This window comes from Rattus norvegicus, chromosome 2, assembly GCF_036323735.1.
Source record: "Rattus norvegicus strain BN/NHsdMcwi chromosome 2, GRCr8, whole genome shotgun sequence".
Lineage (NCBI taxonomy): Eukaryota > Metazoa > Chordata > Mammalia > Rodentia > Muridae > Rattus > Rattus norvegicus.
In genome coordinates this window covers 197,958,400-197,966,917 of record NC_086020.1, presented here as the reverse complement: position 1 = coordinate 197,966,917, position 8,518 = coordinate 197,958,400, and the positions used below count along the sequence as shown (strand labels likewise).

At 42.4% G+C, this 8,518-nt stretch overlaps 1 non-coding gene across 1 annotated transcript; it reads left to right on the top strand.

The window, feature by feature from the left end:
* The first annotated feature begins 3,888 nt into the window (after window positions 1-3,888).
* Window positions 3,889-3,963, top strand: Trnas-aga45 (transfer RNA serine (anticodon AGA) 45). The gene has a single exon. It is a non-coding gene; the product is annotated as a tRNA-Ser (tRNA).
* Window positions 3,964-8,518: the final 4,555 nt, after the last annotated feature.

Below are 8,518 nucleotides of genomic sequence, written 5' to 3'. Positions count from 1 at the left end.
GTTAATCTTGATTGTCAACCTGACTACATCTGGAATCAACTAAAACCCAAGCAGCTGGGCACACCTGTAAGGGACTTTTCTTAACTACTTTTGATCATTTGTTTTTGTTTTTGTTTTTTCAGAAGGGCTCTCTTCACTGTCTTGGCTGTCATGAAGCTTGCTATGTAGACTAGGCTGTCCTCAAACTGATAGAGATTCCCCTGCCTCTGCCTCCTTAGTGCTGTAATTAAAGGTGTGCCCCACTGTCTTAGGGTTTCCAGTGCTGGGAAGAGACACCATGGCCAAGAACTCTTAAAAAGATAACATGCAATTGGGGCTGGCGTACAGGTTCAGAGGTTCAATACATTATCATCAAGGCAGGAGCACGACAGCATCCAGGCAGGCATGGTGCAGAAGGAACTGAGTTCTACATCTTCATCTGAAGGCCACTGGAAGACTAGCTTCCATGTGGAGAGAAGGACGGTCTCTTAAAGCCCATGCCCAGTGACACACTTCCTCCAACAAGGCCACAACTCCTAATACTACCACTCCCTGGGCCAAGTATATTCAAACCACCACAACCACCATTTCTGAGATTTGATTGGATCATCTGAGGTGATATGACCCATCCTAAATCTGGACCTTCTGTTAGCAGCCCACATAAAAGAACATAGAGGAAGGAAACTTCTTTGCCTGCTTGCCTTTACTCTTTGTGGAAAATTCATCTATCCTGTTCTTGGGACATTCCTTCAATGATGTTAGAACCTACTTTTGGGGATTCCAACATATTCTGAAGACTGGCAGCTTTCTAGGACATCCCTGGGACTCCAGCACCAGAGTGGGACTACTGAGACATTCAGCCTCAGGGACTGAACAATTACTGGATCCTTGGTCTTTCCATCAGGAGACAGCCATTGTTGGTGTACTCAGACCACAGCCTGTAAGCCCCTCTATACACCTCCTTTTAATATACGCAAGCTCACTGGCTAACCCCAGAACCTTCCACTCTTTCCTCCTTAGTCCAATCTGAGGAGCCCGATAAATGTTTTAGTTTCTTTGTATTTTTTAGGACTTTGGAATTCATGCTTTTTTAATGCATAGAGTTGGTGCGTTTTCAGTCAGTGGCTGTTACTAGAAGCAAGGGATGCACAGTTACATTGGCAGTTATATTTAGAGGGCACACCCTAGGGGATGTTATGCAGTAGGTATAAAGCTAGAAAAAGTAGCAAATGCAATAGAAATATTAAGACAAGAGCTGCTACAGGACAGATGAACAATCTGATTAAGGTAACCAAAGCTATGCCTGTGTATGCCCCATTTAGAATAACAATGCATGCAGAAAGGTTTTGCCCGTGAGACCTCCAGGAAATAAGTTGGACTGTTTGACACAAAAAAGGTATATAACTTAGTTTAATTATCTCCTCTACACGCTTTTGGTATGTGTATCTGTGTGTTGTGTAGTGTATGTATCAGTGTGGGTATGTGCACATGCGTGCACAAGTATGTATGCACATGTGTTGCTCATGCAAGTTGGAGGCCAGAAATCAGTGTCATGCCTCCCTCTCTTGGTACCCACTTTTACCTTTTGGGACAGAGTCTCTGACTGAAGCTGAAGGCCATTGATCTGGCCAGGCTGGCCGGCTAAGGAGCTTCCTACATCCATTTGTTGCTCTTGGCCCCGGTTCTGAAGTTACAGGTCCACGCTGGCATGGCAGGACTTTTTCCTTTTCTAATGTGGATGCTAGGGATTCAAATTCAGGTCCTCAAACTTCACAGCAGGGACCATCTGTCTGCTCCATCTTCCCATCCTTTTTCTCTTTTCTCTTTCTTTTTGATACAGTTTTATGTAGCCCAAGGTGGCCAATAAGCTATGTAGCTGAGGGTGAATTCTTTTTTTTTTTTTTCTTTTTTCTTTTTTTCGGAGCTGGGGACCGAATTTCGGAGCTGGGGACCGAGAGGGTGAATTCTTAACTCTTGATCCCCCTGCTTCTACCTCCTGTGTGCCAACATACCTGGTTTATTGTAGTTCTTCAATGTATGCTGCTTGCAATAGAATTCTAAAATTAAGGAATGCCTTGCTGGGCATTGGGACCTGGACATGTGATCCTAGTAATTTGAAGGTGGAAGCAGCAGGTCAGGAGTTCAAGCACAGCCTCAAGCACTGTATCAAGTTCAAGACCAACATGGACCATATGAGACCCTGTCTCCAAAAAAATGTATGCAGATAACCTTATTTGGCAGAAATACCTGCCAGATGCTGTAAGAGACAAAGCTATGGTTGTATAAAGAGAGTACTGAGAGAAATTTAGTCCACCAGAGTGTGCCTCTAGTTCTCATAAAAACAATTTGTTTTGCTAAGAATGACATATACTTATGGGCCTATGTGGTTTTATTTATCAGTAGTGATACATTTTATGGTTAGAGACAAATGCATTGTCAGGAATAAATTTCACAACTATAATTTTTATATAAAAATCCATTAGTAATTAAAAATTGAATCGATACTGTTAATAAAGTTTACTGCTTTTGTGTCTTAAAAAAACTAAAAAAAAATTTGAAAAATTCAGCAGTTGTATTGGGAATCTGCTATTACTGTAACAAAAAATAGAAGTCAAAATAATAATTCTTAACAACACTAAAAAAAATCCTGGTTTCCACACCAGTGAGTCATTACAATGAACATTTGCAAGTAAAGAAAAGTGTGGACAAAAGGGTACACTGTGGGACACCCTGTGACACACTAGAGCTTCCACAAAAAGATTTGTTTTTCTTTTGAGAAGGAGATTGAAAAAATGGAGGGTGGGTCTGAGGGGGTGGGGCGATGAGTGGATGTGAAAAGGTTTGAGAGATAGGCAGGCAGGCAGACAGACAGACAGAAAGACAGATCCTGGTTTCTATGTACCTGAAAAAAAAAATGAAGCCAGGCATGGTAGCACACACCTGTAACCCCAGCACTGGGGATCCTGAAGCAAAAGGATTTCTGTGTGTTTGAGGTTAGCTGAGCTGCAACAAACTAACAAAAACAAACAAATGCTATGTTTTTTGTAAAAGAACTTGTTTGTAAAGCAAGGGTTTATTCAGAACATTTTAGTTGACTTTTCTGAAATTGTAATTAAAACTTTTGGGAAAAAAAAACCTTTGTGACTCACAGAGGTCTCAGAAGAAAACGACCTGTAGATATATTATTATATCCTAACTGCCGGTCATTAAGAGAGAGTGTATTAGATTGTATCCTATCTTGCTTCTTATTGCTGGATAAAAACAAACAAAAACCCCAACAAGACCAAAAGCAACTTGAGGAAGGAAGGGTTTATTTGGCCTACACTTCCCCTGTCACAGTCCATGATCAAAGGAAGCCAGAGAAGGAACTGGAGCAGAGACCAGTGTGATTGTCTAGCTCAGCCTGCGTTCTTACACACCCAGGACCGGCTGCCCACCAGTGGCATTGTCAGCAGCGGGCTGGTCCCTCCCATATCAATCACTAATCAAGAGGATGAATTATAGACTTGCCTACAAGCCAATCTAATGGGGCATGTTCTCAGGTGAGGGCCACTGTCCCTGACGGCTGTTCTTGCCATTATTTTGTCAAGTTGACAGAAAATTACCCAGGATGGACTGCCACCTGCTAGCTGCAGTCTGTTAGTACCTGGAACTGCACACCCTGGATAGTCTTATCAATCAGATCATCCAGAAATCCCAATCCTGGGTGTTCCCATTGATCTCCACAATGAGTCTTCATTATAAATCCCCACTTTTCCTTTAGGGACTCAGAGTTAAGTCCAATCTCCCAATGTCCTTCCTTTGCAAGCCACAATTACAGTGACTCCTACAATTATTGCCATGACCCCACCTTGAATCTCGAATCCCCACAATCTGTCTTACCATCTTTTTAAAAATAACTTTAAAGGGGTTGGGGATTTAGCTCAGTGGTAGAGCGCTTGCCTAGAAAGCGAGAGGCCCTGGGTTCGGTCCCCAGCTCCGAAAAAAAGAAAAGAAAAAAAAACTTTAAAATTTTTTGAGATTATGCTATAATTACATCATTTCCCTCTTCCTTTTCTCCCTCTAAACCCTCCCATGAACTCTTCTCTTTCAAATGTATGGCCTCTTTTTCTCTAATTGTTGGTGCATGTGTAGATATGTGTAGGTATATATTCCTAAGTGTATAAATACAATCTACATTGTCCATATAATGTATAATATGCATACATACTTGTGTGTATATGTTTTCAAAGTCGACCATTTGGTACTGAATAAGCAATTGGTGAGCCTTTCCCTACGGAAGACTGTGGCCCCCACTCTCTTTGTCTAGGGTAGAAGCCTCGTGGACGTCCCCACTCCATGTTAGAGCATCTGTGGCTATCCTCATTCAGCCCACGTTTAGGCAGCCATGTTGGTGAGGGTGGAGCCTCTGACAAATCTTGGAGACACAATCTCACAGCAAACTGTTCTTCCGGCTCTAATAGGCTTTCTGCCCCCTCTTCTAATGATCCCTGGCCCTTGGGTGCAAGTGTTGTGTTATAGATGTATCAGTTGGGACTGTTGCTTGCCATTTAAAAAAAATTTCTTTGGTAATTTCATGCACGTAGGCAACGTGTTTCCATCATAGCCTTCACAACCTCCATTACTTGCCATCTTTAACAAGTGGCATGGATAATTTTTGACAATTATGGTGCCATGGTTCAAACAAGATCTGATCCATCACTCAATCCCACAACCCCGACTGTGAATCTTTGAAGACTTTGGCTTCATTCTTGATGATTGATTGGTGTATTGGTTAATCTACATGACTGAATTTAGAATCACCTGGAAGGCAACCCCCTGAGCATGTCTGTCAAGGCATCTCCAGAGAGGATTGAGTGACATGGGAAGGCCTTCCTTAAGTTGGGCAGTGCCATCCTGGAGACTGAGGTAACAGACGTGGGGGTGGGGAGCCAGCTATGTTCCAGCCGTGATACCTGACTGTGGATGCAATGTGACCAGCTCACATACTCCTATCACCAAATTTCTGCCACTAAAAGACTGTACTCTTCAACTGTGAATCAAAACAAATCCTCCCTTCCTCCTTCCCTCCCTCCCTCCCTCCCTCCCTCCCTTCTTTCCTTCCTTCCTTAAGTTGATTTTGTTAGGTGATTGTCACAGCAGTACAAAGAGTGACAATCAAGAACTTAAGAGACTTTGAACAGCAGCTGGTAAGGAGCTACCATGAGTCTTAAGATCCTGAGGGCAGTTTCCGAAGCAGCCGCAGAGTGCTAAACTCCCTTTGAGAGGCACCTGTGGGCAGGGAGGTCTCTCTGAGCCTCTTTCCTGAGTGGAGAGTAAGTCCTCACTGGCTCTGTGTGAGGCCTTTCTGTTCTCTCCATTTATTCTTCAGCTCCCAAGGGAACTTCTTCTGCTGGATGACCTTCTTAGGTCCCTTCTTGTTGAGCAGTTCTGTGTCCTGCCAGACTTCTCTTTCTCCCAGTCCAGAACTCCAGTCATTTGAGCTTTAGGTCCCACTGCTTTTGAAAGACACAGGAGTCCCTGAGAGACTAATTACAAAGAGACTGAATCTTTATCTGTTCAGCTGTGCTTTGGAGGTGGTGTCCATACAGCCACCACTTCATCCCAGTCATTCACCTAAATGAAGTCTAAGGCCTCTATAAAACTGACTGCTATAAGACAAATATAACTTAAAACTCCTTTTATTTCTATCCTAAAAATAAAACGCCAAAGCCAAAAAAAAAAAAAAAACAGCAAAAGCAAGTGGACAAAATAAAACACAAATTTAGAAAGCAAACAAGGGTCTTGGAGTGTATCTCAGGTGTCAAGTGTTTGCTGAGAATGAATAAGGTCTCTCACACACACATGCAAAGAGGCACATAGGCACATTCATTGAGCATAAGAAAACCAACCTACTTCTTCTGTGTTTTAAGATATAAATCTTCTACCTCATCATCTCTAGGACCTGAGGGGTATCCTGAGGAATTCAGGATTCAGGAAGAATAGACGGCGGGTTGAATAAAAGGGGGGACCTTCCAAAACAGAACAAACGTTTTTAAATCTTCCAAGTTTTCCCCATAGGTCCTTGAAAGAAACTCTCTTCTTTGGATAACCTTAACTTAGTCCACCTGTCAGGACCATGGCTTTGATCTAAGTGTTCTGTAACGGTGAGTTTAGTACACTTACTCCTGCCTAAAGGCTGAAGCTTTTGAGTAAGAGCTCTGTGATGTCTGTTTGCATCTGTCAATGTGTTTATAGATTTCGCATGCTATCCTATCTCCTAAAAACCTTATAGGAGAACTCTATTGAATTAGCTTAGAACAAATAAGCTCTTATGTAATTAGGTATTCCTAAAAGTCTCAAGAAAGGAGAACTGACCCAAAACTGTACGATTTTGAGTAATCTTTCTTAAAAACATTGTTGGATTAGGGGAGAGATTTTGCACTTGGGTGTGGTAGTGCATACTTGACCTCTGCTCTAAGAAGGCTAAACCAGAGAATCACAGGTTCAAAAGTAGCCTGGAGCACATAGTGAGTTCCAAGCCAGCCTGAGCTACCAATCATGGCTTTATTTCAGAAAGAAAACAAAAATAAGCAAAGGTAAAATAGGGGGAAAAAAAGGATTTCATTTCAGAGCTGTCAGTATTAAAAATAATCCAGACATATGACTTTGATCCTGTTTAGTTTTCCTAAACGGTAAATCCGTGTATTTTCAATCATGGAGTTTATAGGAATAAGACTGTAAGGCTCAAAATGAGTCTTAACAACCGGGAGACCCCCCACAAGTGAGACTCGAGAACGGAGTTCGATGCAAACACAAGAGGTTTATTTTCTGGCGCATCGGGGTTGACCTTCAATCAGCCCCTCATGTCGAGTGATGGGAAGGCAACCCCGAATGGCTATAACAAGCAGACTTTTTATACTTTTTAGGGGTACAGGTTACATCAGCAAGATTATAGTTTAAACTTATTGGCTAAGCATATTGACCTTTGAATCTATTGGCTAGCAAGCATATGACATGCATTCAAACTCTATCTGGGACCAGAGGACCATGTGACTATCAGTACATTCTGTGGTTTTTCAAGAATGTCCCTGCTCCTCCCGAGAACTGTGGGTGGAGAATGGAACTTGGCCTAGCCTTGACCCGAGGCAGAAAGCTGGTACTTGGCTTAATTGTGACCTAGGCGGTGGGCGTAAGGCTGACAAAAGCCCCTACGGTCCTTCACAGGAACTCCATAACCTTCCTACTTTCTACCAGGCCAAGTCTCTTAATAGCTCTTACACTTCAGTAAGAACTAGGGTCCTTCAAGATGATTTTTTTTTTTATTTTTTAATATATATATATTCACTATAGCTATATCTTCAGACACCAGAAGAGGGCATCAGATCCCATTACAGATGGTTATGAGCCACCATGTGGTTGCTGGGAATTGAACTCAGGACCTCTGGAAGAGCAGTCAGTGCTCTTAACCGCTGAGCCATCTCTCCAGCCCAAGATGATTTTTAAGTGATTGATATCTCTGGACTTTTATTGGTAAACCAACTACAATTGTTACGAACAAGTGAATGATTAGACTAAGTACATGTGGTACAACATGTCTACCTACAAATCATTTCCTACACTGGGTTTGGTGGCTCACACTGCAGGCTGTTTCCTATTGAGAGACTGAAGGACGTAGTCTAAAAACAGACAAAACCTAAAATGATATAGAGAGTTGTAGAGAGAGAAAAAGAGATCAAACTCAGCTTAAATGCACTTAGTATGCTTCACTTAAATAAACTTCATTCTAAAAGTACATCGATACAAACGTAAGATTTGGTCTCATTTCTGTCGTGATGACAACGTTCCCTGCAGAGTTAAGGGACTCAGATGGAGGAGTACTAGCCCCTGACAAAACTACTGAAAAATGTTCCCAGCCTCGCAGTTAAGTAAGAACGTCACTTTCTGGCACTCCTAAAAACTTGGGACTATCTGGAGATCCCCCAAGGCAGAAGAATTCAGCCAAATCAAGGTCTGACATCGAAGATGGCTTGTCTTCCTATTCTTAGGGCTTTCAAAGTTCCTTCTGTGACCTGGGAGATTGCTCAGTTAATAGAGACTTTATCTCGCCTGAGGCCCTGGATTATACAGACACACACACACACACACAGACACACAGACACACAGACACACACACACACACACACACACACACACACCTAGTCTCACATTCCATATGAAAAATTCCAGCAAATACAGTGAGTATTTACAGTGACATTGACAGGTCACCACTCTTGCTACATTTCTGTCAACAGTCAGGCCACATTTAGTCTTACCTAATTATCTTTAGAAATGGGGGAGACTGGTGTGCAAGGCCCTGGGTTCAATTTCAACTCCAGTAACACACACAAAGCTATTCCATCAAACTACACTCCTGTATCTGTAATCTATGTGTTTGGGGCAAAAATGTTGGCTTTTGCATCTCCACTCCACTAGTTCAGTCCATCAGGGATCTCAATTTACCCAACAAAGAGACAAATGAAGAAGGAGCTGGAGGTAGGGACAGGGAGAAAAAGGAGGA